Raw genomic sequence first — 27,989 nt, 5'->3', positions numbered from 1 at the left:
TAAGCTCAGCTAGGAGGAAAGGCTCATTTAGAAGGATTTAGAAACAAAAAAAACAGTTGCTTGTCGAGTCAACTCTGACTCATGGCGACCCCACCTGTGTCAGAGTAGGGGCTTCAATGACCGATTTTTTGGAAGTAGATCACAGGTCTTTCTTCTGAGGTACTTCTTGGTGGACTCAAACTCCAACCTTTCGTTAGCAGTTGAGTATATTAACCGTTTGCACCACCCAGGAACTCCAGGCAGGCTTTGAGGAGCTAAAAATCTGTTTATTTGGGCTATTTTTAAGCGGATGTACATAAATTTGAGTTTGGTGTGGCAGGGTTTTTGGGGCTAACGGGCCTCAGCTTGCTATAAAGAAGTAACAACCTGGTACCAGTACACAGAGGCCATCTCTGGCTCATTGATACAACACCACAGTGCCGTCTTCCCAGGCAGCCCTTATTCCTCTTTCTCTGGGGTCTTGACGCTGTCACCCCGATACCAGGACGCTCATGCAACCTTGGTCCCTGAGAAGCCCTCCATGATCCTTCCTGCTTCTGAATTAGATAATTTATCGGCCCCCAGATCCTCTCTCCACACTGGGGTACAGATTCTTAAAGCAAATCCAAGATGTTCCCCAGGCTCTTTCTGCTTTCTCCATGACATCCACTCCTGCGGCACGAAATGTGGAGCCGACGTTCTGCTTGACGGGGTGTGAGGGAAGCAGAAGAGGTCAAGAGCAGTATGTCAGAAGATTATCCCACCCTGTGTACTTGTATCTAGGGGCTATCAGGGCAGACGGTGCCAGGGGCCAGCAGTGCACAGATCACACACGCCCAAGGGGAAATCAAAACCAAAAATGTCCAGTTGCCAGTGCGTTGACCCCCACACAGCAAACCCATGTGGGTCAGAGAACTGTGTTCCACAGGGTTTTCAATGGCTACTTTTTCGTAAGTAGATTGCCAGGGCTTTCTTCCAAGACTCAAACCATCAACCTTTCACTTAGTAACCCCGCACTTAACCATCTGCACCACCAAGGGGCTCCTAAAGGGTAACTGGGGAGAGTACAATAAAAGGACCACTTACAAAGGTGTAGGCTGGGTTACAGGAACCCAACAGAAGTTAAGGCTAGTAACACTACAGCCTGAGGTCACCCCGTAACTTGAAAGGACAGGAAGCCCTCCCTCCAGGGATTGAGAGGACCAGTAGAGGGATGCAGCCAATCAGGGTCCCTCTGCAGGGAAAGCCAGGGGAATAAACAGGTCAACCCGCCTCCTCCTACCCTCTGCTCATCGGCCAGAGCACCAGGCTGATCAAACCAGCCAAGAGATAAGGAAGCCTATGGACGCCATTCATAAAAGTTACCCCCGAGGGGTACTAATTATCCAGAGGTAGGGAGGAATCTGGAAGAGCAAATGGGAAATGCCTAGCACAGAGAGCTTTTTCCACTCTGATACAAAAGACAGATGTCCCGGTCTTCTCTGCAGGAAAGCCTTGTTGAGGGCAGTGGTGGTTCATTGGTAGAACTCTCACCTTCCTGCATGGAGAGCTGGGTTCAATTCCCGACCAATGCGTCTCATCCACGGCCACTACCTATCTGTCAGTGGAGGCTTTCGTGGAGCTCTGATGCTCAACAGGTTTCAGCGGCGCTTTCAGACTAAGATAGACAAGGAAGAAAGGCCCGTCGATCTACTTCCAAAAATCAGCCAGTGAGAACCGAGGACAATTATGGAGATGGCGTAGGAACGAGCGGCATTTTGTTGTGTTGTGCATAGGGTCTCCAGGAGTTGGGGGTCAACTTGATGGCAGCCAACCACAACCATATCATCTAAATTATACACTGACAGGGTCAGACTCAGGAATCCAACCTCCACACATCCCTGGACTCCCATGCCCATCAGCTAAAAGCTGACCGACAAACAACTTATGTGGAAGAAAAAATCAATTCGGTGGTGGTTATCACCGCTTGGGAAGACGGAAAAGGGGCCAAGCAGGGGCTGCACAAGGGACATGAGGTGATACCCGCACAGCATGGCATGAGGGATGGGTCTTCTCCTCACCAGTGGAATCGTATTCAATCATAAGCCGAGAAGAGATTTTGCTACCTTACATAACATCCATAAATTATTCTGGTGTACTTAAGAGTCGGGTTCATTGATTTATAATACAGTTCATTTATAAAAACCAAACTTATCTCACAGACGACAGCAGCTGCTTGAAACGCTCTTTACGGTGAAGGTGGTGCACTAATTATCCAGAGGTTTCCTTTGAAACAATTTTTCATGAGGAATGCAGTGTCAGCAGGAAGCAGGCTGCCTATTAATCCCTGATGGGAAGAGGCCACATCAGTATCTGATAATTATTTCAGCACTGCAAGATGTGGGTGCACTGGTGAGATGGAGAAAGGGGAGTGCCAAGGCAGGCAAGAGAGCAGGGCAGCAGAGAAATAGCGTGCATGAGCGTAGGAAAATACTGCAGGGGCTCCTGAGTTTCCTCTTTTAAAAGTGGACAGATACATGGAAGGTCAGCTCAATTGGACTGGACCAAAAGCAAAGAAGTTTCCGGGATAAAATGAATGCTTCAAAGCTCAGCGGAGCAAGCGCGGGGGTCTGGGGAACATGGTTTGCGGGGACTTCTAAGTCAATTGGCAAAATAATTCTATTATGAAATCATTCTGCATCCCACTTTGAAATGTGGCGTCTGGGGTCTTAAATGCTAACAAGCAGCCATCTAAGATGCAGCAATTGGTCTCAACCCACCTGGAGCAAAGGAAAATGAAGAACACCAAGCCCACATGACAACTAAGAGCCCAAGAGACAGAAAGGGCCACATGAACAAGAGACCTACATCATCCTGAGACCAGAAGAACTAGTTGGTGCCCGGCCACAATCGATGACTGCCCTGACAGGGAGCTCAGCAGAGGACCCCTGAGGGAGCAGGAGAGCAGTGGGATGCAGACCCCAAATTCTCATAAGAAGACCAAACTTAATGGTCTGACTGAGACTGGAGGAATCCCGGCGGCCATGCTCTCCAGACCTTCTGTTGACACAGGACAGGAACCATCCCTGAAGACAACTCATCAGACATGAAAGGGACTGGTCAGCGGGTGGGAGAGAGACGCTGATGAAGAGTGAGCTAATTATATCAGGTGTACACTTGAGATTGTGTTGGCAACTCTTGTCTGGAGGGGGGATGGGAGGATAGAGAGAGAGGGAAGCCGGCAAAATTGTCAAGAAAGGAGAGACTGAAAGGGCTGACTCAAGACGGGGAGAGTAAGTGGGAGTAGGGAGTGAGATGTATGTAAACTTATATGTGACAGACTGATTGGATTTGTAAACGTTCACAAGAAGAAAAAAAAAGAAAAAGAGGAAAAAAAAAAAAAAAAAAGTGGACAGAAACCAAAAACCAAACCAAACCTGCCATCGAGTCAATTCCGAAGTCTACTCCGACTTCTACTCATGGGGCAGAGTAGAACTGCCCCATAGGGTTTCCAAGGAGCAGCTGGTGGATTTGAACTGCCGACCTCCTGGTTAGCAGCCAAGCTCTTAGCCACTGTGCCACGGGGCTCCAGAAGAGGTGAAAGGATATTTATTGAGATAGAGAGATGGATGGTTGGACGAACGGACTGACGGATGGACAGATGGATGGATAGACAGGTAGACAAGTAGACAGGTAGCTAGGTAGGTAGATAGATAAAGATAGCTGCCGTTGAGTCAGCTCTGACTATTGGCAACCTTGTATCCAATAGAAACGAAATGTTGTCCGGTTCTGCGTCGTCCGAACAACCACTAGCATGTTCATCATTGCAGCTGTCGTGCCAGCCCATCTCACCGAGGGTCTCCCTCACCCTCACTGGCCCTCAACTTCACCAAACACGATGTCTTCCTCCAGCTATTGATTGCTTCTGATGACATATCCAGAGGAAGTGAGTTGGACAATGTTCTATTGTGATCCATCAGGTTTTCATCGGTTAGTCTTTGGAAGTAGGTCACCAGCCTTTCTTCCTAGTCTGTCTTAGTCTGCAAGCTCCGCTGAAATCTGACCACCATGGGTGACTCTGCTGGTATCTGAAATACCAGAAACATAGCTTCCAGCATCACAGCAACATATAAGCCCCCACAGCATGACAGATGGGTCACTTGTGTCTCTCCAGTTAGTATGTCAGAGATGGCACACGCTCCGTTCACGCAGGTCTGTCAGTTCTGTCTCCTGAAGAGCTGAGCGCTCCTGCTCGACAGCCGCACTGGAAGTGTCAGGATGTGGCTGCTGCAGATGAGGGCATTCACTCTGACTTTCAGGGTTTTAATGAAAATGTTGAAAAGGAGGTTTGTTCAGCAACTTAGTGGGCCCCGGGAGAGCCACAGCAGGGCTGCTGGTGGAGGAAGAAAGGGGTGAGGACAGAAAATGACGTTGCAAGTGTCCACCTGACACCCAGAGAGAAAGGAGCTGGCCGAGTGCTGGCTGAGTGCAGAGCGGGAAGGAGGGAAGCTGGGAGAAATGCTGTCACCACAGTCAGTGGGCGAGAACCAGCCAGGCTGCCTGGCCTTGTTGGAATGACTGATTTAGTAACTCAGCTGGGAGGTGCTCCAGTCCTGTTCTCCCCTGAGTCATGTTCTCTGTCAACTTTCAAAATGGCAGCCACTCTGCCAACCTGGGCTCTGAATGCCCATGATGTGGACAGCAAGCCCTGCTGGTCTGATGGACTTCTAGCATAAACCAGTGATGAAGGTTGTTTCAAGCTACTGAGACTTAAGGATGAATGACTTCATCCAGTTTTGAAAATGCCAGTGGTGACACTTCTCAAAAAACAAAACAAACAAAAAAAAACATTTGCCAACGAGTCAACCCTGAGTTATGGCGGCCCCATGAGTATCAGAGTAGAACTGTGCTCCATAGAGTTTTTGATGGCGGAAGTTTTTTAGAAGTAGACCTCCAGCCCTTTCTTCCAAGGTGCCTCTGGGTGGACTCAAACCTCCAACCTTTCAGTTAGCAGCCGAGCATGTTCACCCTCTGCACCACCCAGGGACTCCCCCTTCTCCACTTGGCCTGTAATCCCAGCACAGAATCGAGCGAGTGCCAAGTTAAGAAGAGACCCAATCGTGGGAAGATGGCCTTGGTGGGGTGATGGGCAGGAAGATCAATGGATTTCAAGGCTGGTGCTAATTATCTTTTATTCTTACTGTGATTTTTACTGACTACCAAGAGAACAGAGCTCCCTGCATTATTGCTTTGTCTCAAATGAGATGCTCAAGCTTCCCGCTCCTCTTGGAAATGAGCCTTCACTGCACTGATTGTAGGAAGATGGGCCGGGATCCATACCAGCACAACAGGAAATTGAACATTAAGATAATGTCATCATAAGGGAAACTTGGAATAAATCGCATTCAATTACTGTGGTTCAACTTTAATCTGAAAGCAGCATGTTAATTGCCTTGGCAGGACACAGGTAATGGAAAGGTTAAGTTGGCTTCCAAACTCTCGTTCTACTCATTGGGAGATAACTAATTTCAAATATTGAACTTCTTTCAGAGGAACAATAAATTACCTTTTGAAATATAGGTTATGCCAATAATGGATGGGCTAGATATAAATGGAATTCCAACATCTCTGGAATGTATTAGTGTGCGTATGTCTCTAGAAACTGAAAGGAAAGAGAGAGCTGCAGAGCTGAAATAAAGGGGTGTCTCTGACATACGATTATATGGTCTCTAAAGACGTACAGCCAGGGGTTGTGCATTAGCTGAACATCCTCAGGAAGAAGAATCCTCAGACTTTAAAACAAATAACAAAGACATTGGCCTCTCTCTGTTTATACAATACCTGAGCACTACCACGTAGAAGGAAACCCTGGTGGCATAGTGGTTAAGAGCTCAGCTGCTAACCAAAAGGTCAGCAGTTCGAATCCACCAGGTGCTCCTTGGAAACCGTACGGGGTACTTCTACTCTGACCTATGGGGTCACTATGAGTCGGAATCGACCTGAAGGCAGTGAGTTTACCACCTAGAACACTGAAGGCGGTTCTGTTGTGAGCATTTCAAGAAGTTATTCCAGATCTACACGGGGTCCCAGAAGATAAATGAATGACAAAGCTAGTAAAACCAAAAAACCAAACCCACTGCCATCGAGTCGATAACCCTGGTACCCATAAAACGGGCGTTCGGGTTTTGCCAATGTTATTTTGTTTTCTGACAAAGCACAGAGAGGATTCAAAAAGAAGTGTCCTTATAAAAAGTACCTAGAGTTTTTCCTCTTCACTCCATTGATACAGGCAGAGTTTATCTATAGGAGATAAACCATTCTTTTATTTGGTTTGAGAGTAACACCTAACTGGCCTTTTTTAGAGAGGGAAAATACAGCTCAGATTCTGTCTAGAAACAGGAGGTAGAGATGAAGAGGCATCAAATTACTCTGTTTAAAAATGCATTTATTCATTCATTGAAGAAATATTGAGTACCTACTATATACCTGGCTTTGCTCTAGGCACTGTGGAAATAGCATTGAACAAGAAGACTTCCTCGTGTATATCAAAGTCTTCTCCTTTGTAAAGGCTGCAATGTCTTTGAAAGATGATATTGGTCAGGGAAGGCTGAGTCTTTGGATTCATGGATCAAAAACAGTCAGAGGAGCTAGATGGCTAAAGTGCTGGGATGATGGCGGCTCCCCGGAAGCAAACAAGGGACAGAGGGGCCATTCTGTGAAAAGTCATCGCTGATAGGCTCTACACGCGTACAGTGAGAGCTGATGTTGTTTCAAGCCTGGCCCCTCTTGGCCAAAAGTCTGGCCCTACTGGACACAGGTGGTGTACCCAGGAAGGGGACACTCCATAGTCTAACAGCTGCTCCGATGTGCTCACCCCTTAAAGCTTAGGAAGACACTGTCAAACTCATGGCCCCTGGAAGGAGAAGAACCTAACGCATCTCCCCTGTTAGGGATTGAACTGTGTCCCCCAAAGAGATATGCTGAAGTGGCCTTATTTGGAAAGAGGGTCTTTGCAGATGTAACCAAGTTAACATGAGGTCATACTGGATTGGGGTGGGCCCTAATCCAATGCCTGACATCCACATAAGAGGAGGAAATTTGGACACAGAGTCATGAAGGAGGAAGACAGCCATGTGAAGATGGAAGCAGGGATTGGGGTTATGCAGCCACAAGACAAGGAATGGTGAGGATCACCAGCAACCACCAGAAGCTGGAGGAGGCAAGGAAGGATTCTCCCGTAGAGCCTTGGGAGGGCCACGGCCCGGCCAACACCTTGATTTTAGACTTCTAGCTTCCAGAAGTGTGAGAAAACGAATTCCCATTGTTTTAGGTCACCCAGTTTGTATAATTTGCTGTAACAGCCCTAACAAACGAACTTGGCCCCTTACCTAGAGAAGTTTGCTTTGCACAGGTTGTTGAGGGAAATGTGGTTTTGGCCACCAGCTAAGTCTAGACCAAGTTCTAGGAGAAGAGACACTGTCTTAACTCTCATCCTTGCTCTCGTGGGCAGAGATGTGGGAATGGACTACCAGAAGAAATTCTCTAAGTAATGAACAATGAAACATCTAAGATATGAAGGTAAAGGAAGGGATTATCCAAACTGGACAAGGAAAAGCTTCAGGTGGAGGGACCTTTGTATCTTGAGACATGAGGCACTATCACAGACAAGGGCAGGATGCATATTCCCCTAAGTCTCTCCTGATACTAAAACAGGCAAAATGGATGGATTTTTAAATCTTGAAAGTGTCGATTACCCAGTAGAGACACAAGGACCAAGACAGAGGACAAAAAGCACCAAGATCTCATTCCCAGAACATGTATAAAAATAAATGTTCCATTATCCCCGGGCAGGGGAATTAGAGTGATTTTTATTTTCTGCTTTATATCATGTGTCTTCCAAAGCAATGGATATAGATTACGTTCCTAATCAGAAAAACAAACTGACACTAAAAATTAATGGCCCCTCCTACTGGGGTACAGGCAGTACTGGGCACCTCCCCAGAGGGGCTGGGCAGGTTGCCACCTCAAGGATCCTGGGAGGCTTCCAGACCTGGAACACGCCCCACTGTTCCTTTCCTGATGACCTTGTGCTGGACATCTTTGCTTTGCCCCTTTGCCACCTTCTCCACTCTGCCCCGAGCCCAGGAAGCTGGCCTATATGGATTCTACAACACGCTCCCACGGCCTCTGGCTTCCTGCTAAGGTCAGCCAATGGTAGTCCCCAGCAGGAATGAGAGGACGAGGAGAATGGGGGTGGGACATTGTTCCCCCACTCCCTTCCTTCTGGGGGAGAAAGGACCTGGCGATCAGCTCCCGTAAAGGCCTGGGAAACTCAATGGGGCAGTTCTGCTGTCATACAGGGTTGCTGTGAGTCAGAGCTGACTTGACCGCCCGCAGCAACAGCTCCCTCCTGGGCCACCAGTGCTGTTGTTGTTAGGTGCCACCAAGTCACTTCCAACTCATACAGACCCTGTGTACAACAGAAGGAAACACTGCCCAGTTCTGCGCCATCCTCATGATGGTTGTTATGCTTGAGCCCACTGTTGCACCCACTGTGTCAGTCCATCTTGTTGAGGGTCTTCTTTATCGCTGACCCTCTACTCTATCAAGCATGATGTTCTTCTCTAGGAAATGATCTCTCCTGGTAACATGGCCAAAGCCACCATGGGTCCTCTGTATTCCTCTACCACAAGACACAACACCTTTCAGGTGGCCCTGTCCTACAGCCAGCTTTCTGGGTTCTGCAAACACTTCCTTTCTCTGCCCCTCAGGCCCAAGGATGGGATTAGGTCTCAGGGTCAACAGCCCAGAGCACTGAGCTGTCCTGTGCCGGTGTTGGTTTCTCTTAGCCCTGCTCGCCCTGATCTTCTCAACATCCATCTGCATGTGCCTTCTCTCTCCTTTTAGGACCCTGATTAACACTAACTTCATGAGTGAACCTAGAAAAGAACTAAAAGTCCAGCTTTCCCCACAGGTTTCCCAGGCCAGCTACCAGGAGGTGGCCTGTCTCCTTCCTCCCTGGATACCTCTCATCTGAGCATTTTCTCAAAGAAGCAAACAGAAGCACACAACAAAGGGACGTATTTGGCTTTTAAAATAAACATTGTTAAATAAAAAGGCGTTGTGGCTGGAGGCGGTCCACCATGTTTGTAGGTACTGGAAACGCTGCGGCAGCTGTTTCTGAAGTTGCAACTTTTCAAACTCATGCAGAGGCAGCAACTTGACTGGCAGGGCCCCTGCCGTCTGGGGGCGGGCAGAGTGCACCCAGTGTGCGCCTGCAAGCTCCAATGCCAAACACCACAACCAGCGGCCTGAACCCTTGGGTGATCCGATCATTTTCTGCTTTGAATTTTTTGTTGATACCGTGTGTTGTCACTAATGGAAGTATGATGAATCACTGAGTGTGTCTGAATTTTTGGTAGGTACTATTGATTTTTTTTTTCTTGCCTTCTACCACAAGTCTACCCTAAGTGTTCAGTGGTATATATGAAGTACCACTAATTATATACCAGAGCCTTCATTAGGGTCTATTGGTACATATGTGTAACAGATAGAAATTTTCAAAATTTTTATTTTTCCTATCAAAAATTCGGAAACCCTGGTGGCGCAGTGGTTAAGTGCCACGGCTGCTAACCAAAGGGCCGGCAGTTTGAATCTGCCAGGCGCTCCTTGGAAACTCTATGGGGCAGTTCTACTCTGTCCTATAGGGTCACTATGAGTTGGTATCGACTCGATGGCACTGGGTTTTTGTTTTTGTTTGATCAAAAATTCAGATACCACATACGATACCTTGTAAAACGGTAATTTGCGGCACAAGCCCATCTCTTCAGTTTCAAACAGCCAAAAAGGCCCCTGCCCTGTGGCTGCATGCACTCTCAGTGATACGCTAGCTCCCCAATAAACCCCAGGGACTTAAAAAGTTCATGGTCACTATATGTAGCACCAGGCACAAAAGGGTTAAAAACACAGAAGCAGGAATTAGAGCAGCCTCACATAGGCAGGTAACTTGGGATGAGAGATTTTGACTGGAGTTTTGGGAAAATGATCCAATGGTCTAAATTCCACTAATATGAGCATAGGACATGCATTAGATTTTTCTAAATTATGTAAAGGGAGTCTCAAGGTGGGAGGGAAGGACAGGCGATACAACGACACCAGCAGTGTTAAAGCGGGGCAATGAGGACACGGCAGGGCATGAGGGGACTGTTGACTCTATCCGGCATTCTCTGAATTTTGGAACTCTACACTTTCACTTCTGGAAAGATACAGTAAATGTACTTTTGCCTATTCCTCCTGCTAACATGCCTAACATCTGTGGACACCGTATATAACACAAACATAACAAGGCTGAATGGTGGAGAGAAGAAAGACCAGCTGGGGACCTTGGGGCCCAAGAAACAACAGGACAGTGAGTTCCCTGGGTTTTCTTCGTGTATCACATATTCTATACTGGGTGCTAGAGAAGGCTGGCAACCCAGAAACGCCAGCAGGTGTAGACACAAAGGTCCTGAAGGAAGCCTACTCTCTGTAGACAAAGGACTGGGAAAAGGGCAGCCTAGCACCACAGAAAGTGTTTAGACAATAGTTGCTCTGCTTCAGCCACACACCACAGAAAATGGTACCCCTCCCACCATGCCAGCGAAAGATGGGGAGCCTAGACTTCTCCAATTATCTGGGTAGAGTGAGGCACCCCAGCCCAGAGGGCTGTGAAGGGAGCCCAAAGTATCATTCCCACGGGGCAGTAACAAGTCCCACCCCTCCCTCTATGGTGTCAGTGGAGACCACGTGGAGGAACCTGGACTTCCACCCCCAGCTGGAGGTAACAAGGTACCCTTCGCCCTCTCTGCTGTGATGGTGTCAGAAGAGGCCTGGTAGAAAGTCAGGACTTTGGTCACTGCCCAGGGATAATGAGACCACACATACCGTCAATGGAGGTCATAGGAGGAGTAGTGGTGGGTGATGTCAGTGGAGGCCAGTAAGGGGGCATGTGATCTGACCTTCACACAGCAGTAATGAGGAGCCCCTTCCTACTAGGCATCAGAAGACACTGAAGGAGGAACCTGGACAGTAATGAGACACCACCCGTCTTCCCTCCCAACTGGAGTGCTGTCACAGGCCAGCTAAAACAAAGATCCAAGTTTCAATTAAAAAGCCCTTATCATACCAAGAACCAGGAAAACGTGAACTTAAATGAGAAAAACGATAGACATCAATACTGAGATGAATCTGTTATTAGAATTATCTGACCATTTCCTGTGACATAAAACAAATTTCAGACTTTTTTTAAAAATGAAATCATGCAAAGTGTGTCCTCCCACCACAATGGAATCAAACTAGAAACTAATAACAGAAAGATAACAGGAAAGGCTCTAAATATTTGGAAATTAAACAACACACTTTTAAGTAACCCTTTGGTCATGGAGGAAGACTCAGAGCAATAAAAAATATATTTCACTGAAAGAAATGAAAATAAAACATATCAAATCGTGTGGAAAGCAGTTAAAGCAGTGTGGAGAGGGAAATTCGTGGCCCTAAATTCTTACATTAGCAGAGAGGAAAAGCCTCAAATCGATCATCTAAGCTTGCAGTCAAGAACCCAGAATAAGAAGAGCAAAATAAGCACACATCAAGCAGAAGGAAGGAATCATAAAAATAAGAGTATAAATCAATGAAATTAAAAACAGAGAAAACCAAGGAAATTAAAAGTTGATATTTGAAAAGATCAATAAAGTTGACAAACTCTAGCAAAACTGACAAAGAAAAAGAAAAGACAGTTTGCCAATATCAGGAATGAACAGAGGATGTATTACTACAGACCTGTAACATCAAAAGGATAATAAAAAAATAATATGAACAACTCCACACACATAAATTTGACAACTTGGATGAAATGGAATTTTAGACATAAGGAATCTCGTTACCTAATAAAAGAGCTTGCGCCTGCAATGACATTAGTACATCAAAATATGTACTAATTTGCATCTTTACTAAGTTCTTCCTTTGCCTTCTGTTTTCTCCTTCTTGCTTCTAGGCTCATTCTAACATTCCCCAACCCACTAAGTGCCAGAGGCCAGCCCAATGACCAACAACCATCTGGTACCCCAGAGACCTGTCCCATCCTTCTTATCATCCTTGCCCTCTGCACCTTCAAATTAGAAAACCCAGCTTTGGATAGTTCTGGACACTTAGGTTGGCCAATTTGGACAGTTTAAGGGAAGAGTGGAAGTACAAAGAGAAAACTGTATATACAGTCAAGGTGGGACATAACCCCTTGGAAGTGACATCAGTGGCCATATTACCTCTCTGTTGTACCTTTGTAATAGACTGTCCACCACATGACCAAAACTTCCAGTCATCATGAACTCTGAGTTCTAAAGATTTGCTCTGGAATCCAGAGATTTATAAGGAAACTAGTGATGTCCACGCTCTTCAGTGTTTCAGAGTCAGTACTTTGATAATTTTTTTCATTTATCAGCATTTAACATAATTATCAGCATTTTGCTAGTTATACCTTCTTTTGTGCATGGTGTTGAGTGATAATGAATCAATTTGGTACAGTGGAAAAAGCACCAACTGTGTGTAGGACACTCAGGGTTTTTTACCCCGACTCTGCCACTAACAGCTACCTGGCCTTGGGTCTAGCACTTCTTATGTGAACAATGAGCTGACAGCTCATGGTCCTTCCAGCTCTTATGTTCCATAGATCTCTGACGATTCATATTCTTAAATGCCAGTTGAGATTTCCTAGAATCATTATTTCTGACCTCATTTATTCCATGCTCAAAACCCATGCATGGCTGTCCATTGCTCTTAAGATTATGACCAAAATCCCGACGCTCAACTATAAAGCATGCTAAAAATAAAAAAAATTTTAAAAATTCTCTTTTCTCTTCTCTGTTGGTCTTGCCTCATTGAAAATGATCTCTCTAGCTTTGTGGCCTGTGCACACTCATTGTTCCCTTTGCCTAAGTGGCTTTCCTCCTTTGCCTAGTTATTCATTCTTGAGTCCTCAGTGCTGACATTCCTTCCTCAGAAAACCAGTCCTGATGCCAGGGAATGGGCCATTTCTCCTTGCTATAGGCACTGGTACAAACTGGTACTTCTCCATGTAGCACTCATTACAGTTTGTGTTTATGTGTATTTCAGGGTCTGTGTTGTAAGGTTAAGGAGTTCTGGTGGCACAGTGATTAAAGCACTTTGCTGCTAACCAAAAGGTGGGTAGTTCAAACCCACCAGCTGCCCTGAAGGAGAAAGATGTGGCAGCCTGCTTCCGTAAAGATTTACAGCCTTAGAAACCCTATGGGGCAATTCTACTCTGTCCTATAGGGTCACTATGAGCCAGAATCGACTCAACAGCACTAGGTTTGTTTCTGGTTGGTTGTCAGGTTATGAAGAGGCGGAATAGTGAGAAAGCTAGCGAGCAGAGTTTTCTAGAGAACAAGAACTAAGGAAGCTCTGAAGATCTGTGTATCGTCAAATAATGGTCAGTGTAGTCATGAAATCATCACTGGAATGAGTCAGTTCAGCAATTTGCCATCCTTGCTTCACTCTGCTAAAGATTCCAAGTGCCAGAAGCGGGAGTGTGATGGCACCAGCTGGGGTTACATCCTCACCTTTGATGAGGGACTGCTGGGATCTGTGACCAACAGTCCCCCACACAAGACCACATATAATAAGGAAGAGGTCTCCTTTAAAAAAAAAAAAAAATGGAGTTCTATAACCGAAAGAAGTGAAATGGATGCAGGTGGGCAAAAACAGGTTGTCCATAGACTCCATGAGACGCTTAACATGACCCGTACATGAGCACCACACGGCAGGTCAATTACAGGTGGAAAGCTGGCAGTGCTCAATAGCTCTCTTAGCTTGAAGGACAGTGACTCAATATGAGTTCATGACTTCTACACCACTGTGGGAAGCTGGGAGAAAGGCAAGGAGAGAAAGGGAGCACCCTCAATACAGAGTGTCTTATTTCCTGGGGCAGCTGGTAAGGAATCCAGTTTGTTTGGGTTTTTTCCACCAAACCATCAAATGAAATACCTAGTCTCTTCCATTGCTCAAAATATCATACAAGTCAGAGATGGTGGTGGGGATGGGATTGAGGATGAGGCTATAGACAGAGATGCAGAGAGATGAGGTGCAGGAAGAGAGAACATTCACCTCTAATTCTTAAGTCATCCCTCCTTTGTTGCTTCTAAAAATTTTGCTCTCTTCTGTTATAAGGCTCCCACCCTGGAGCCTGTAGAACAGAAATCTTTGTTGCAGTTCTTTCACACGTCTGGTTACGGCTCTATTAGGTCTTGGTTCAGACAAGAGTTACACACTGGTTTCTACCCCACGGAAATCCAAAGGAGCCAATTTGGCAGCCTTCATGGCCCCATCGGGCTGCGACACTCAAAGCTCTTCTTTCCCCTCTTGAGTTAATCCCTCCATTAGCAAGAGACACTGCTTTGTTGCTGGATTTACATTTATTTCAGGAGGCTTGGAGAAGACAGGCAAAGCTAAACCAGTCGTGTCTCTGGCCAATTATAAAAGGGGCTGCATGTCTGGCTCCCTGTGCCCCACCTGCCTTGTTCTGCCCCTGGCCTCTGCTGCCCGTGTGCTCCAACATGGGTGCAAAGGTGGGGTCGAGCCATCTGCTGAAGGTGAGGGAGCCTATTCATCTTCTCGGGTGAGCTGAAATTGAGGTCAGGCCTGGACAGGTGGTGCTAATTAGAAAGAATCCCAACTGCTCAGGAAAATAACTGCTGAGGTGCACTCAGCTCTGGGGCTGGCGGCTCCTCTCCGTGTGTTAGGGGCTCTGGAGTCTCACTGGCCAGAGAACGGCCCCATCCCAGCCCGGCCAACAGCCCCAACCCTCCCAGCAGTTCTTCTTTGCCAAGGCAGACTTGTCTTCTGCCTTTGGTCATTTTGCTCAGTGGTGTGGTTCTGCTTTTGTAATGCAAAACGGTTCCTTGCTGCCAACACCGAGTCCCTGCAAAAGCCTTCCAGCTCAGCCAGTTTAAGAAATTAAGTGACGGGAATCAAGACAGGAGGGCGCAGAAACGTGCTGCTGAGAAAAGACAACAAAACACACGCATCACTTTCTTTTCCTTTTGGAAAATCGTGAAATCTGCAAGAAGGTGTTTTTATGGGTGTGTGTGAAGTGGGTGAGACATTCTCTTCTTGGAGATTTGAATCCAAACAGCACCTTGCCTTCCGGTCCCATAACAGCCGAAGTCTGAGGAGCCGCTGCGTGAAAATCTGTTAAATAAAGACTGTGGGGACTTGGGGGAAATGTCTTTGCATCACATGCCATACCTGAAATGATAAATGAGGCCTTGAGAGCAGATTCGAAAGCGTGCAAGAGCCCACTGCAGGCAAGGTCAGGAGTAGCAAATGAACTTGAAGCTCAATGGCTCTAGAAGCTAAAAAAGGGCACACCCCATGAATTCTCAGCCATGGGCCTGATGCAGAAACGGCTCCCTCCAGCCAGACCTGTGATTTTCTGGGAGATGGTACAGGCCCAAGATCTTCAAAGAAAGAGAAAGAGAACCCTAAACCCAGTATCACTCACTGGCCAGGGGGTGACTAATTGGCCTGGGAGGTTCTGTAAGAGCCTCCAGTATGCAGAAAAGGAAGCCTGGGACATTTTTAAATGGAGTCCCCAGAAGGCAGAATAAAGAAGTTAAATCATTCAGGATTTCCCAGGAATTTGACTTAAGATTTGGCGTAATAGGGAGGGTTTCTAAATGACCTGGGCTGGAGGATGGAAAAAGGGAAAAGACATTGAAAAGTATAGGGACTTCGACCCAGCAATCCCAATCCTGGGTGTATGCCCAGAAGAAATGAAGGCAGGAACACGAACAGAAACCTGTATACCAGTGTTCACAGCAGTGCTCCTCACAACAGCCAAAAGATGGAAACAACAGAAATGTCTACCAAAAGATGAATGGATAAACATACAGTGGAATACTACTCAGCCATAAAGAGAAGCGAACATGGCTGAACCTTGAAAACTGCGTGAAAAATACACCACACTGAATGAAATACGTCAGTGACAAAAGGACAAATACTGTATGAGCTCACTTACATGAAGTAGGCAAAGAAAGGTACAGAAACCAAAGCTTGTTAGTGGTTGCTGGGGGGGAGGGGAGGGGGAAGTTCCTGTTTAGGAGCCACAGAGCTTATGTTCATGGTGGTGGAATAATTTGGAATAGGATAGTGATAATGGTTGTACAACATGAAGAATACAATCAATCACACTGAATTCGACATGTAGAAGATGTTGAATTGGCAAAAATTTTGTTATACATCTCTGTTATAACAATTAAAAAAAGTATAGGGAACCTTCCCTGTGAGCATTCTAATGAAAATAAAAAACCAAAAAAAAAAAAAAAACAAACCCACTGCCGTGGAGTTGATTCTGACTCATAGCGGCCCTATAGGGCAGAGTAGAACTGCCCCGTAGGGTTTCCAAGAAGCTGATGGTAGATTCGAATTGCCGACCTTTTGGTTAGCAGCTGAGCTCTCAACCACTGCGCCACCGGGGCTTCCTAATGAAACTAGCAGACATGAAAATTTTTGGTTGAGACAAATGTCGGAGCTTAAAGACCAGCTTCCAGTTACTAGAAGGTTCCAGTCTAGTCAGAGAATCTCTCCTTCCCCCCAGTAAATTGAAAAGTGACTTTATCGATTTGTTGTTGTTGTTAGTGGCAGCCGAGTTGATTCTGACTTTTGGCAATACACAAGTTAACGATGGGGCCGTGGGACTCCATGAAGTCAATGAGCTGAAATACCGTCAGACAAATGGCGGGCAGACATTAACTATGTGCTCAATTATGGAGAACAGACAACAGCAGCCTCCTTCTCGCGGTTATTAGTGACTGTGATGCTACCATCTTTAATTACGCCCAGGCTGTCTATTCCAGAACACTAACTCCTTAGGAAAGTAATGTGCAGAAATTCTTTATTGATCACTACTGGGAGATGTGCTTGCCCAAAGAGCAGTTGTGGTTTGTTAACATATTTACTTCCAAAGTCTTAAAACCTAATAGGAAATCTGCCTATAGGAAAACCCACTGACTGCCAAACCACATCAACTTTCATGGCGGTGGGAAGTTTTGTACTTACTAATTATCCAGAAAAAGAAAAGGAAAAGGAAAAAGGGAGGGCAGAGAATACTGAATTCATGAATTTATGTGGGGGGAACTGTCTATTGGATATTTGCATTAATGCATTTTGCTTTGGCACAGTTTGGGCAGGTAAAGGAGCCCTGGTGGTGCAGTGGTTAACCGCTCAGCTGCTAACTGAAAGGTCAGCTGTTCAAACCCACCAGTAGCTCCAAAGGAGAAATATGTGGCAGTCTGCTTTTGTAAAGATTACAGCCTTGGAAACCCAAAGGGGCAGTTCTACTCTGCCACACAGAAGTAGATCACTAGGTCTTTTCCCTCGGAGCCACTGGTGGGATGGAACTGCCGACATTCTGGTTAGTAGCCAAGTGCTTAACCACTTTGCCACCGGGGATTCTTGACTGTATACTAACCTTACCCAAAAAGAGGTCTGGCCTTTGCCCTCAGCTCCTGGGAAGTGATCTCTAAGGCTTTGGAATGTCCTACCTGATAAGAGAGTGTTGTTTACCTGGGGCCCTGGGCCATTCTGGATAGTCCAGCAACGTAATTTACCACAAGGGGCTGAATACTAAAGGTCAGCCATCCAGGCAGTCTTCATAGCAAAACCCCAATAAAATCTCTGGACACCAAGGTGTGAGTAAGCTTCCCTGGTTTGTAATTCTCCATGCATATTATTGTCAGACAATGTATTACATTAGGCAAATCGGTTGCAAAAGACCTCTTTAAAGTTTTAAAAAGCAAAAATGTCACTTGGAATAACTAAGGTACACCTGACCCAAGCCACGGTCTTTTCAAGTGCTTCATATATATCCAAAACCTGGATGGTGAATAAGGAAAACAGAAGAAAAATCGATGCATTCCAACTGTGATACTGGAGAAGAACAGTGACTCTCCTGTGGCCTGCCGGGAGAATGAACAAATCAGTCTTAGAAGAAATAAAACCCGAACGCTCCTTAGAAGCAAGGATGGTGAGACTTTGGGTCATTTGCTTTCGACACATCATTTGGAAAGACCAAGCACTACAAAAGGACACCACGGTTGGTAAAGTAGAGGGTCAGTGAAAACGAGGGAAACACTCAATGAGATGGATTGACACAGTGGCCAAAACAATGGGCTCAAACATACCAACGATCAGGAGGACGGCGCAGGACCAGACCACGTTTCGTTCTGTTACACATAAGGTCACCGTGAGTCGGAGCAAATTCAACAGCAGCTAACTACAATGAAAACATCGTCACACGTCGTTACCAAGATGAGTTAACACTGCACGTGACGTCACTGGAGGAAAACAACGGGAACCCCCATATCCGAGATGCTGCCGGACTCTTCCATGGCCGATTTTACTCCATGTCTTTTCATTGTGATAACCCATGGTCATGGTTTGAGTATAACAGCTGTCAGTGAGTCCTTCTGGCAAATTATCAAACCTGAGGGTGGTCTTGGGAACCACTGAGCTGGCAATTACTGTCAGAAGTAAAGGTGGCCTTGTGGACTTCCCCTAACTTCACACTTTCGTCCTGACCCACAGAGCCCATGAGCATAATGAAATCCTTTCATTTATAGTTCTAAGTTTTGTAATTTGCTACACGGAAATTATAATGGCAACACAGGGCTCTCGAGTCTTGCCCTGAGGAAAGGGGCGAAGGTTGTCTTGGAGAAATCTGCAGTGTGTTCAGTTCTTAGGGCTGCTGTTGTTGTTAGGTGCCATCAAGGCGGTTCTGGCTCAGCGACCCTGTGCACAACAGAATGAAACACTGCCTGGTCCTGCGCCATCCTTACAATCGTTGCTATGCTTGAGCTCATTGTTGCAGCCACTGTGTCAATCCACCTCGTTGAGGGTCTTCCTCTTTTCCGCTGACCCTGTACTCTGCCAAGCATGATGTCCTTTCCCAGGAACTGATCCCTCCTGACAACATGTCCAAAGTATGTAAAACGCAGTTTCACCATCCTTGCCTCTAACGAGCATTCTGGTTGTACTTCTTCCAAGACAGATTTCTTAGTTCTTTTGGCAGTCCATGGTATCTTCAATATTCTTCACCAACACCACAATTCAAAGGTGTCAACTCTTCTTCGGTCTTCCTTATTCATTGTCCAGATTTCACATGCATATGATGCGATTGAAAATACCACGGCTTGGGTCAGGTGCACCTTAGTCTTCAGGGTGACATCTTTGCTCTTCAACACTTTGAAGAGGTCCTTTGCAGCAGACTGACTCAATGCAATGCGTCTTTTGATTTCTTGACTGCTGCTTCCATGGCTGTTGATTATGGAGCCAAGTAAAATGAAATCCTGGACAACTTCAATCTTTTCTCCATTTATCATGATGTTGCTCATTGGTCCGGCTGTGAGGAGTTTTGTTTTCTTTATGTTGAGGTGTAATCCATACTGAAGGCTGTGGTCTTTGATCTTCATTAGTAAGTGCTTCAGGTCCTCTTCACTTTCAGCAAGCAAGGTTGTGTCATCTGCATAATGCAGGTTGTTAATGAGTCTTCCTCCAATCCTGATGCCCCGTTCTTCTTCATATAGTCCAGCTTCTCAGATTACTTGTTCAGCATACAGATTAAATAGGTATGGTGAAAGAATACAACCCTGACGCACACCTTTCCTGACTTTAAACCAATCAGTATCCCCTTGTTCTGTCCGAACAACCAACCGCCTCTTGATCTATGTAAAGGTTCCTCATGAGCACAATTAACTGTTCTGGAATTCGTATTCTTCTCAATGTCATCCATAGTTTGTTATGATCCGCACAGTCGAATGCCTTTGCATAGTCAACAAAACACAGGTAAACATCTTTCTGGTATTCTCTGCTTTTAGCCAGGATCCATCTGACATCAGCAATGATATCCCTGCTTCCACGTCCTCTTCTGAAACCGGCCTGAATTTCTGGCAGTTCCCTGTTGATATACTGCTGCAGCCGTTTTTGAATGATCTTCAGCAAAATTTTGCTTGCGTGTGATATTAATGATATTATTCTATAATTTCCCCATTCGGTTGGATCACCTTTCTTGGGAGAAGGCATAAATATGGATCTCTTCCAGTCAGTTGGCCAGGAAGCTGTCTTCCATATTTCTTGGTGTAGACAAGTAAGCACCTCCAGCGCTGCATCCGTTTGTTGAAACATCTCAATTGATATTCTGTCAATTCCTGGAGCCTTGTTTTTCGCCAATGCCTTCAGAGCAGCTTGGACTTCTTCCTTCAGTACCATTGGTTCCTGATCATATGCCACCTCTTGATATGGTTGAACATCGACTAATTCTTTTTGGTATAATGACCCTGTGTATTCCTCCCATCTTCTTTTGATGCTTCCTGCATCATTTAATATTTTCCCCACGGAATCCTTCACTATTGCAACTCAAGGCTTGAATTTTTTTCTTGAGTTCTTTCAGCTTGAGAAACGCCGAGCATGTTCTTCCCTTTTGGTTTTCCATCTCCAGCTCTTTGCACATGTCATTATAATACTTTACTTTGTCTTCTTGAGAGGCCCTTTGAAATCTTCTGTTCAGTTCTTTTACTTCATCAATTCTTCCTTCTGCTTTAGCTGTTCGACACTCAAGAGCAAGTTTCATAGACTCGTCTGACATCCATCTTGGTCTTTTCTTTCTTTCCTGTCCTTTCAGTGACCTCTTGCTTTCTTCATGTATGATGTCCTTGATGTCATTGCACAACTCATCTGGTCTTCGGTCACTAGTGTTCAATGTGTCAAATCTATTCTTGAGATGGTCTCTAAATTCAGGTGGGATATACTCAAGGTCATATTTTGGCTCTTATGGACTTTCAAGATCCATCCTGAAGTTCGACGCTGTCAGTGATAGGATAATATCCATACGACTACAAGGAGGACCAGTTAATACAACTATTATTCAAATTTACGCACCAACCACTAGGGCCAAAGATAAAGAAATAGAAGGTTTTTATCAACTGCTGCAGTCTGAAATTGATCGAACATGCAATCAAGATGCATTGATAATTACTGGTGATTCGAATGCAAAAGTTGGAGACAAAGAAGAAGGATCAGTAGTTGGAAAATATGGCCTTGTTGACAGAAACAATGCCGGATATCGAATGATAGAGTTTTGCAAGACCAATGACTTCTTCATTGCAAATACCTTCTTTCACCAACATAAACGGCGACTATACACACATGGACCTCGCCAGATGGAGCACAGAGAAATCAAATTGACTACCTCTGTGGAAAGAGACGATGGAAAAGTTCAATATCATCAGTTAGAACAAGGCCAGGGGCCGACTGTGGAACAGACCATCAATTGCTCATACGCAAGGTCAAGGTGAAGCTGTCCTTAGGGCAGTAGTTTCAAAATTCAAAATGACAAAATTGAAACAAGAGAGGGCATGAAACTTGTTCAAAAAAATATTGACAGCTCTAAAAGATTCTTGGAACCATTGGAAATATGAATTGAATATTAGAAGATACAATGAAATTACATTTACTTTGATAAAGGGTGGTGATAATATCAGGTATTGTGGTTATGCAGGGAAAGCAGCTGTCCTTGTTCTTAGGAGATGTCTGCTGAAGGATTTAGGTATGAAATGTCATGGGTCCCGATGTCTGCAACTTACCTTCAAGTGGTTCAACATCAGCAACAAATTAGAGAAAGAGAAAATGCCCAAGTGTTCACAATTGTTGAATAGGTGAGGATGTTCAAGCACTATTTGTTCTACTTCTTATATGTATGGATGAGAAAAGCCTACGTATATATATGGGAGGGGAAAAGTGAGAGAGAAGCAGGAGAAATTTTAATTGGCCTTGCAGAATTGTGAGAAGTAAAACGAAAAAAAAAAAAAAAACTATGGAATAGAAGGGAGGGCTGAAGAAACTCACAATGTCCCAGCTTGGCCTGGTCCAATATGCTGACCAGTTTATTTGGACCCAAGGTGACAGGGAATTAGCTATATGGATAGCACCAGGAATTTGGCAAAGTAGTCAATTAGTTCAATAACAATAATCAAAATAAGGGCAGAGCTTCCTCTCTCCTCTAGGATTGATTACCTGACTGCAAACTCAGATGCCTACAGGGCTGCTAGGGAAATGTCGTGAATGACAGAACCCCTAAGGCTTAAGAGAACAATGAGTGAAGAATGACACTCTGCCTGTAGGGGGCACTCTTACTCAGCTCCTGCTCATTGTTGTCATTTGGGGACAGAAGCCAAGCATTGACTGATCTTCCAATTTTTTAGAAGCCAGAAATCAGGATTGTTAGGTGAAACCTTACAATTTTAAAATGCTGAAAATAAATTAAAAAATGTGAAAATGCCATGCAGGACAAATACCCACCAAAAAACCCACTGCCATCCAGTTGATTCCGACTTATAGCAGGACAGGGTAAAACTGCCCCATAAGGTTTCCAGGGCTGTAATCTTTATGGAAGCAGACTGCCATGTCTTTCTCCCGTGGAGCAGCTGGGGGGTATTTGAACCATCAGCCTCTCAGTTAGCAGCCGAGTGCTTAACCACTGCAATACACCTCCCATTAAATGTCCACTAAACCTTGTCTGAGGGTTTACTTTCCATCCTGGACCATGAAGGGAAAGTTGTCTACAGTATACTTTGAATGGAACTGAGCAAAGTCTTGGGGGGCATATGGGTACCATTAGTGCTGAACGGTCAATGGTGAAGGGGTGAAGGAAAGACAGCCAGGCTGACCCCTTATGTGACTGAGCTTCCTTAGGATTTTGTCTCCAGCTCTGCCTGTCTAGTTTCTTTGGCTGTGGCCCTCATAGGTCTCTTCTCCGTGACACAGCTTTTCACTCCCTTCTCCTTCCCTCCATTCTGGTCAGGGAAACATTTTCTAGCTGGGAAAAGGAACTCTAGGGGTAATTCATGGTGTTTATTTTATAGCTTGATTTCCCTCAGAGCTCAGGTGCTAGGTTTTCAATTCTTTTTTCTGGTGCAACATCCCTTCTCTGAATCAATAGCAAATGCCTAACCATCCCCTACCCCCACCCCCACCCCACACAACCAGATGGAAACAATGACCAAGAGAAAGGAAATAGAAAGTACTAGGAAGAAAAAAATTAATGCATTAAATGTATCACCCTATCACTCATACAACATAAATGGAATGAATTAATAAAGGAATTGGAAAAAGAAGAAATCAAGAGTAGGAAAATAAAATGAAACCTGGAAAAAGACTAGAAGGCTATGGGCAGCCATGTTGGGTGAGGAAGAAGGTATGGTGGGCTATGTTTTGTGAGTAGGAGGGTGTGGGTGGCCATTTTGGATGAGGGGGCTGTATGGCGGCCATGTTGTGTGAGTAGGAGGGTATAGACCGCCATATTGGGTGAGGAGGTTGTTTGGGCGGCCGTGTTGGGTGAGAGGATAATTTTGGTTAACATATACAATGTCCTAACCACATCGGACTCACAATTCTACTGCCTCACCTGCCTCTTCTTCTCCTGCTAAAGACAAGCTGCTGATGTAGTGATCTAGCCACCACAATATCTTTGCTTCAATCATCCTTTCAAGAAAAGAGTATTTACGATGTGCCTCATAGGTCCCTTATTGAAGGTCATCCAGATGATGATTAAAAGTTCCACAGAAATCATAAAGCTCCTGAGAGAACTGAAAGCACCCAGCGCTTTCTCTCTCAAGGGCCTAATAAACCAATAAATGACTGACCCTGGCCTCATCTCTCCAGCCTATCTGTTGCAGGGATGATGGAGAAGTTTTAATATTTACAATGACAGGTGGAAAACTACAACCTAATGGAGACCGGCTGGTTTTCAGAGCGGAAGCTGTACAGGGTATCATGGTCTGTGGCTCTTAGTGGCTATGCTCTGCCTTAAGTAGGGAACACCATCAGGCAAAGTTTCTTCAGTCAGGAGTCAACAAACTTTTTCTGTAAAATGGACTGCTAATCTTTTATGCTTTGGAACCAATCAGTTTTGTCACGACTACTCATTTCTGCGATTGAAGAGCAAAGCAGCCACAGGCAATAGGTAAACAAATGACCATTGCTAGGTTCCAATAAAACTTTATTTACGAAAACAATCAGGGGGTCAGATTTGGTCTGTTGGCCATAGCTCACCGACCCATGTTGTAAAAAGAAAAAACCGTTAACTTCTAAATACCTTAAGGTGAGCCTGAAATTTATATTTCCATGTATCACCCTGATGAGCTGTACTGTGTGAAGGGCAGATAGCATTGCTGATAGATGTTTGTGTTGCAGGATAATTTTTTTTTTTCCTGTTTGTTTATCCGGTGACCCTCACCTTTTTTTGAGAATAAAAACAAGTCATCCCTCAGCTGGGGTGGGTTATTACAATAGAACTAAAGAACAAGAGACAGGTGCACAGTTTTCTTCTTTTAAAGGTTAATTTGTTGGATTTTTTTGTTTTTTAACTACAAAAGTAACGGTAGCTCTGTTCTCAGATGTGGCATTAGTAGGGGTGGCTGTCAGAAGGAAGAGTGAGGGCTCCCTTTTTCATCTGGCCAGGGGAGGTTTGGGGTGGAGGACTAACATGTCAGGGAAAAAGCAATCACTAGATTTGTGTCTCTGGAGGAAGACGAGGAGTTCCAGGGGCTCCCCCCAAAAGGCTGGTCAGAATGAAGATGACCATGTAAGAGGCTAGTGAGGGGACAAGAATGTAAAGGATGGCTACTCCCATCAGTTCAGCTGAATTAGAGAAACATGTCACAGGAAACAGGCCTCAAAGCATCCGGCACAAGGACTGCAGCAATCCAATTAAATGTTCAGACAGAGATCCTGGGATGCGACATTTAAACAAACATGTTTAATTACCTGCTTGGATTAATTTTCCTATAATGCAAAAATATCTGATCTAGAACAATTACAAAAATAATAACGGTTATATTAAGAAGTGAAATATATATGTACATGTTTGGTATGTATGTATATAGACAAATGAGAGATAGATAGATAGATAGACAGACAGACAGATAGATAGTTGTTGTTAGCTGCTGGTGAGTTGGCTCCAACTCGTGGCAACCTTATATATAACAGAATGAAATGTTGCCCAGTCCTGCACCATCTTCATTATCTTTCGCATGCTTGAGTCCATTGGTGTGGCTACTGTGTGAATCTATCTCATTGAGGGTTTCCCTCATATTCGCTGACCCGCTACCAAATATGACGTCCTTTTCTAGTGATTGGTCTTTCCTAATGATGGGTCCAAAGTAAGCGAGCCAAAGTCTCACCATCCTTGCTTCTAAGGAGTGCTCTGGTCATATTTAATGCAGCGTCAGATGAGGTCATGAAAATCACAGAGTGGAAGTTCAGCATCTCGAAAGATGTGGCCCCTTCTCCTGGTTAGCGGTCAGGAAGCTCAGACTTTCCAAGTGTTGACCAATCCTCTGTGTGCCAGGTACAAGCTGCCCTCCAAATATAAATGCTTCTAATTCCCCAGCCAGATTTGGGCCCAGCCCGGCTGCTTGAGTTAATCTCGCTGTGACGAACCGGAAATGCTCAGAAGAGGGCAGCCTGGGAGATAGCAATGTAGCTTTTTTTGGTGTGTTTTGCTTATTTTATAAAATTAGTCATCCACGTGCCTGTGTTTGTCACATCATAAGATGACAACTCACAGGACAAAAATTGTCACTTTTCACAATTCAGAGCCTAGAATGACTGGCCCGTTCCTCCAAAAGATGAATATTCCCAGCCGCTATAAGAGCATCATGGCATTTGACAGATGCACTGGAAACAGCACAAAACCAAAGAGCCATTTGTCACTGCTGGCATTTATCCCGTCAGACTCTGGGAGTCCTGCTGGACCTTAACATTTTACTTCTGATTAGAAATAATGAATGAAAAGTGCTTCATTAAAAGACATACAGGAACCCATAGCCACGTATACGTTCCCTCTTTTTTCTAAACTCTACAAGGAAACTCACATGTGCACATCAGGGAGGCTCTTCGACATGTGAGATGGCCCCAGTTTTGAGTCTGAAGCCTGAAGTCACTGCATATACTTTTCTTGTTGAGCTCCAGCCTCCTCCTGGGGTCGAGTCAGGCACCTGTCAGTCTGTGACCACCAGTGAGCTCAGAAACTACTCTTTACAGGCAGAAGCCTGCTCCTGGGTGTCCATGTTGGGCAGGGGTCTGGTATACCCACTCAGACACGCGGAAATAGTTCTGGACAATGAGTGGCAAGGAGGAGAAGGCGGCATGGTGTCACAAAAAAGGTACCTAGGCTGAGATTCTGGAGAACTGGGTTCTAGAACTGTCTTTTCTGCTTTCTATCTCTGTGACCTTGGGAATTTCACTAAGCCTCCATTTCCTCATCCTGGAATCCAAGGACGGGAAAGTGCTTGAAATTTTTCCATAAGATAGATAGCTGTAAAGAGTCAGAACTGTCTTCATTGTACTATGGGACGTGAAAGGAGTACGTAGAGAGGGTTTGGGGGTGTCTGAAGTACTTGATGAAGGTCAGTACAGCCACAGTAAAAGGGTTCATCATCATTATCATCACCACCATCATCACCACCATCATCACCACCACCATCACCACCGCCAACATCATCACCATCACCACCACCATCATCATCACCACCACCACCACATCATCACCACCATCACCATCACCACCACCATCATCATCACCACCACCATCATTACCATCAACATCATCAAAGCAGAGAATGGGGAAAACACTGAAACCAGATTTTTCCCATAAACACCACTTCTCCCATAAGCAATTTTTTTTATAGCCTAACCATCCACAAACAGGTGCCCGCAGTCCAATTCCAGCACACAAGCATATTTTATTTGTCCCACATAATGTGGCCACATTGTGTTTTGTTTTTTAATGATAGAAACATTTTAAAACTGGGAGAATACAGACAGAAGCCCCAGCTTCTCCCGAAAATCAAAGATTGAACCACCCTAGGATCTTGGCTACAGCTGAGAAACCATTGCCCCCTTTAGTGGGCACCCTCTTTCTCATTCACCACAGTCTTCACCGTTCCCTATTGCCTACAGTCTGTCAGATTAAATAATATACATTACCTGCTCTTTCCGTGTAGGCATATGGGTTTGCCACCTCTATGTTTCAGAATTATTTTACATTGATTTTGTTTTCTGATTTGCTAATTTCGCTTTCAAAGGGACTCAGTACTATAAACACGAATAACACAAGATTTTATAAATCTCCAACTCAATCAGCTGAAATATTTAAATAATATAGTTTTAATTTAATAGCATTCAAGACTCAAGTCTTTTCCTCCCTTATTTGCCTCACAGAGGCAGAAGTTTGCTATCCTTATATGCTAAATATAGCAACAATCATGAAGACGCACAGGACTGGTCAATGCTTCATTCTGTACTACACAAGGTCGCCATGAGTTAGAGCTGACTTAGTGGCAAGTGACAACAACAATGACATATTGCAATTAAGTCATAATATTTAAAAGATCTATTATTGAATAATAGTGTTGGAATAACTGGGTATCCATCTGGGAAATAAGCTAAACTGCATGGGAGAGTTGGTCTGTATTATCAAAGTAGAAATGGCCTTTCTAGGTTTGACAGATGAATTTAACTACTTAAAATCCTTTTTCTGATGGTATCATAAACAAAATCAAAAGGCAAACGGGAAATAATTACATTTTATAAACACAGAAATAAGGCTAAGTTTCCCATATATAAACAACAACAACAAATCAACAAGAAAAATAGGTCAATAACCCAATAATACCATTCTACAGTGGCGATTCAAGTGGAGAACATATATGTTGTTCAGGACACAGCTGGGCATTTCTGGGCAGGTGTTTTCAGCCGCATACACAGTGGAAATTGTCGTGGCTTTTCTGTGGTTCCATAGGTCTTTGTGTAAGTTTAATATGTAACAAAGAGAATCAGCTATTCCTCTTTTGAGGATGTTTGTTTCTTAGAACTTTGGCTCCTTCATGTGACCACTGGTTTCACCAACCCCATCGTGGACAACT

The sequence above is a fragment of the Elephas maximus genome, chromosome 22 (assembly GCF_024166365.1).
Source record: "Elephas maximus indicus isolate mEleMax1 chromosome 22, mEleMax1 primary haplotype, whole genome shotgun sequence".
Lineage (NCBI taxonomy): Eukaryota > Metazoa > Chordata > Mammalia > Proboscidea > Elephantidae > Elephas > Elephas maximus.
The sequence above is the reverse complement of the archived record's forward strand: the minus strand, read 5'-3'. Positions refer to the sequence as shown.